The sequence below is a fragment of the Arachis stenosperma genome, chromosome 1 (assembly GCF_014773155.1).
Source record: "Arachis stenosperma cultivar V10309 chromosome 1, arast.V10309.gnm1.PFL2, whole genome shotgun sequence".
NCBI classification, from domain to species: Eukaryota; Viridiplantae; Streptophyta; class Magnoliopsida; order Fabales; family Fabaceae; genus Arachis; species Arachis stenosperma.
Window position 1 is genome coordinate 68,562,756 of NC_080377.1, and position 5,507 is coordinate 68,568,262.

Consider the following 5,507-nt stretch of genomic DNA (forward strand, 5'->3'; position numbering starts at 1 on the left):
CCTTTTCTCTATGTATCTGTAGTTTTTCTATAAACATTTTTAGGTCGTGGCAGTCGTTAGTAGAATGGCCATAAAGTTGTGGTATTCACAGTACTCGGACCGATCTCCCGCTCTTGTGTTTTAGAGGTCGGGGTGGTGGGATTTTCGTGTGTGGCATACTTCTCTGTAGACGTCTACTAGGGACCGTAGGGGGTGTAGCTGTGGTACTTCCGCGGCTTGTCTGAGTTGGGTTCTTCTTTCTTCTTCTATTCCCGATCTCGATCTCGGAGCGGGTAGGTTGATTCTTTTCTAGAAGAGTCTCTCAGCTGGGAGGTTTCCTCCATGTTGATGTATTTTTCTGCCGCTCCTGCACCTCGTATAGAGGTCGGGTATCGTTTGGATAGGGATTGGCTAAACGGTCCCTCTTTTAGGCCGTTTGCCAGTCCCATGATGGCTGCTTCAGTGGCAAGTGTTGTATGTCCAGGCAGGCTTTGTTGAATCGCTCCATGTATTCTCGGAGAGTTTCTTGGTTACCTTGCTTGATCCCGAGTAGACTGGGGCGTGTTTTGTCTTGTCCTTTTGAATAGAGAACCTTGTTAGGAATTTTTGGTTAGGTCCTCGAAGCTGGAGATGATCCTGGTGGCAGGTTGTCGAACATTCATGGCCGACTTGGTGAGGGTGGTGGGGAAGGCTTTGCACCGAATCGCGTCGGAGGCGTCGACTAGGTACATTCTGCTTCTGAAGTTGCTGAGGTGGTGACTTGGATCGGTGGTGCCGTCGTAGAGGTCCATATCGGGCGGTTTGAAGTTTCGCGGTACCTTCTCCTTCATGATCTCTCGTGTGAAGGGATCATGATTGCCTTCGGGGGTGGTGCCGCGTTCCGTCCGGTCCTTCAGGTTGGCCTCTATTTTCCGTAGTTTTTTCTAATTCTCTGCGCTTGCGAGCTTCCTCAGATCTTGTTCAGTTTCTTTCTGCTTTTTTACGCCCTCTTCGAGTTGTTTCAGCGGTTTTGCTGTGTCCGAACTGCTTTAGAATTTCGAGCTTCGGGATTTTGGGGATCTTGGTTTGGGAGTGATGTCTTGGGCGATTTGTTTGTTCTCCTGGAGTGCGTGGTGATAGAGGGCTGTCCGGTCGTCTCCGGTGTCAACTTCCTCCTCTGTTCTGATTTAGCGTGGTTATTGTTGGGAGGGTCGTCCGCCATGGTAAAGGGATGACTTCCAGGTCCCCGGCAACGGCGCCAATGTTCCGAGGGTTACCTGAAACGCGCAGCTCGGTCGTCTTAGGGAGGCCGAGATGGGGGATTGATGACCCGAGCTTGGTATGCCGAGTGGTTGGTGGTGGTACCTGCAATGACACTCCGATGCTTAAGTTAGCATGGGTCCAAGCAGATATTGAGTAGAATTAGAGTGTGTGTTATACCTGGGTGCTCCAGTGTATTTATAGTAGTTGGCCGTGATCTTCCCTGGATAAGATATTCTTATCTTATCTTTATTTTGGGAGTTTTATCTTTATCTTTGTGAACCGCCTTTCCTAGGCCTTTTCGGCCTTTAGGTCTTGGGCTTCGTTCCTTTGGGTCTTTAGCTTATTGTCCGAGGTCCGACCTCAGGCATGGGCCTGGGGATGAGGTCGGACCTTCTATGAACTTTGCCGAGTTTGGGGAGCTCGGTCAGGGTATGAACAGACCATATTAGATATATTCTGTTATGGTCTATCTGAGTTTTCGAAAATGTCATTGGACCATTCTGCAGGTGGATCCATTCACCTAAAGAAAACACCTGCAGAAGCTCAAGAACTTATTGACATGGTTGCAAATAACCTGTTCATGTACACTTCTGAGAGGAATTCTGTGAATAATGGGACGCCTCAAAGGAAGGGAGTTCTTGAAATTGATGCTCTGAATGCCATATTGGCTCAGAACAAAGTGTTGACTCAGCAAGTTAACATGATTTCTCAAAGTCTGAATGGATGGCAAAATGCATCCAACAGTACTAAAGAGGCAGCTTCTGAAGAAGCTTATGATCCTGAGAACCCTGCAATAGCAGAGGTAAATTACATGGGTGAACCTTATAGAAACACCTATAACTCATCATGGAGAAATCACTCAAATTTCTCATGGAAGGATCAACAAAAGCCTCAACAAGGCTTTAATAATGGTGGAAGAAATAGGCTCAGTAATAACAAGCCTTTTCCATCATCTTCTCAGCAACAGACAGAAAATTTTGAACGGAGCCCCTCTAATTTAGCAAACTTAGTCTCTGATCTGTCAAAAGCCACTTTCAGTTTCATGAGTGAAACAAGATCCCTCCATCAGAAATCTGGAGGCACAAGTGGGCCAGCTGAGTAAGAAAGTCATTGAAATTCCTCCCACTATTCTCCCAAGCAATACAGAAGAGAATCCAAAAGGAGAGTGCAAGGCCATTGATGTGATCAATATGGCCGAATGCACAAGGGAGGAGAAGGACGAAAATCCTAGTGAGGAGGACCTCCTGGGACGTCTCTCAAGCAAGAAGGAGTTTCCTATTAAGGATCCAAAGGAATCTGAGGCTCATATAGAGACCATAGAGATTCCATTAAATCTCTTTCTGCCATTCATGAGCTCTGAAGACTATTCTTCCTCTGAAGAGGATGAAGATGTGACTGGAGAGCAAGTTGCTCAATATTTAGGAGCTATCATGAAGCTGAATGCCAAGTTGTTTGGTAATGAGACTTGGAAAAGTGAACCTCCCCTGCTTATTAGTGAACTAGATACCTGGATTCAGCAAATTTTACCTCAAAAGAGACAAGATCCTGGCAAGTTCTTAATACCTTATACCATAGGCACCATGACCTTTGAAAAAGCTCTATGTGATCTGGGGTCAGGGATAAATCTTATGCCACTCTCTGTAATGGAGAAGCTGGGGATCATTGAGGTACAACCTGCCTTGTTCTCATTACAATTGGCAGACAAGTCATTAAGACAAGCTTATGGATTAGTAGAGGACATCTTAGTAAAGGTTGAATGCCTTTACATCCCTATTGATTTCATAATATTAGACATTAGGAAGGAAGAGGATGAGTGCATCATCCTTGGAAGACCTTTCCTAGCCACAGCAGGAGCTGTGATAGATGTCAACAGAGGTGAATTAGTCCTTCAATTGAATAGGGACTACCTTGTGTTTAAGGCACATGGCCATCCCTCTGTGACAAAAGAGAGTAAGCATGAAGAACTTCTCTCAGTACAGAGTCAAACAGAGCCCCCACAGTCAAACTCTAAGTTTGGTGTTGGGAGGCCACAACCAAACACTAAGTTGGTGTTAAGACCCCATATCCAAACTGTAAGTTTGGTGTTGGGAGTTTTACAACATTGACCTGATCACCTTTGTGGCTCCATGAGAGCCCACTGTCAAGCTAATGACATTAAAAGAGCGATTGTTGGGAGGCAACCCAATTTTTATTTATCTAATTTTTATTTTATTTTATTGTTATTTTGTGTTTTATTAGGTACATGATCATGTGGAGTCACGAAAAAAATATAAAAATTAAAAACAGAATCAAAAACAGCAGAAGAAAAATCACACCCTGGAGGGAGGACATACTAGCGTTCAACGCCAGAAACATGCTACACATGGGCGTTGAACACCCAGAGTGTGCATCATCTCGGCGTTCAAATGCCAGAATGGTATGCAAAGGCATTTTACATGCCTAATTGGTGCAGGGATGTAAATCCTTGACACCTCAGGATCTGTGGACCCCACAGGATCCCCACCTAACATATTCACACCTTACCTCCTAATCCTATAACACTCTTCCCCAAAACATACTTCCCAACAACTTCAATCTCTCTTCCCAATTACCCCCTTCACCACTCACATCCATCCACTCTTCCCCATAAACCCCACTCACCGTCAAAATTCAAAAAAAACTTTCCCACCCGAACCCACCCTAAATGACCGAAACTACACCCACTCCCCTCCCTATATATACCCTTCCATTCTACTTCATTTTCACACAACACAAACCCCCTCTTCTACACCTTGGCCGAAACACCTTCCCTCACTCTCCCCCATATTTTCTTCTTCTTCTTCTTCTCTTCTTTCTTCTCTTGCTCGAGGGCGAGCAATATTTTAAGTTTGGTGTGGTAAAAGCATAAGCTTTTTGTTTTTCCATTACCATCAATGGCACCTAAGGCTGGAGAATCCTCTAGAAAAGGAAAAGGGAAGACAAAAGCTTCCACCTCCGAGTCATGGGAGATGGAAAGATTCTTCTCCAAAAGCCATCAAGACCACTTCTATGATGTTGTGGCAAAGAAGAAGGTGATCCCTGAGGTCCCTTTCAAACTCAAGAAAAATGAGTATCCGGAGATCCGACATGAAATCCGAAGAAGAGGTTGGGAAGTCCTAACCAACCCCATGCAACAAGTCGGAATCTTAATGGTTCAAGAGTTCTATGCAAATGCATGGATCATTAAGAACCATGATCAAAGTGTGAATCCGAGTCCAAAGAATTATCTCACAATGGTTCGAGGGAAATACTTAGATTTTAGTCCGGAAAATGTGAGGTTGGCATTCCACTTGCCCATGATGCAAGGAGATGAACGCCCCTACACTAGAAGGGTCAACTTTAATCAAAGGTTGGACCAAGTCCTTATGGACATATGTGTGGAAGGAGCTCAATGGAAAAGAGACTCCAAAGGCAAGCCGGTTCAACTAAGAAGACTGGACCTCAAGCCTGTGGCTAGAGGATGGTTAGAGTTCATTCAACGCTCCATCATCCCCACTAGCAACCGATCTGAAGTTACTGTGGATAGGGGCCATCATGATTCATAGCATCATGATTGGAGAGGAAGTAGAAGTTCATGAAGTCATCTCCCATGAATTCTACAAAATAGCCGAAAAGCCCTCCACCATGGCAAGGCTAGCTTTTCCTCATCTTATTTGCCATCTATGTTACTCAGCTGGAGTTACCATAGAAGGAGACATCCTCATTGAAGAGGATAAGCCCATCACCAAGAAGAGGATAGAGCAAGCAAGAGAGACCCCCCACAGATCTCAAGAGATGCATGAGAAAGCTCATCATCAAGAAATCCCTGAGATACCTCAAGGGATGCACTTTCCTCCCAACAACTATTGGGAACAACTCAACACTTCCCTAGAAGATTTGAGTTACAATGTGGAACAATTAAGGGTGGAACATCATGAGCACTCCGTTATTCTCCATGAAATAAGAGAAGATCAAAGAGCAATGAGGGAGGAGCAACAAAGGCAAGGAAGGGACATAGAGGAGCTTAAGGACATTGTTGGTCCTTCAAGAAGAAGACGCCACTAAGGTGGACTCCTTCCTTATTCTTATTTTTCTGTTTTTCGTTTTTATTTATGTTATATGTTCATCTATGTTTTGTGTCTCTACTTCATGATCATTAGTATTTAGTAACTATGTCTTAAAGTTATGAATAATTCCATTAATCCTTCACCTTTCTTAAATGAAAAATGTTTTAATTCAAAAGAACAAGAAGTACATGAATTTCGAATTTATCCTTGAATTTAGTTTAA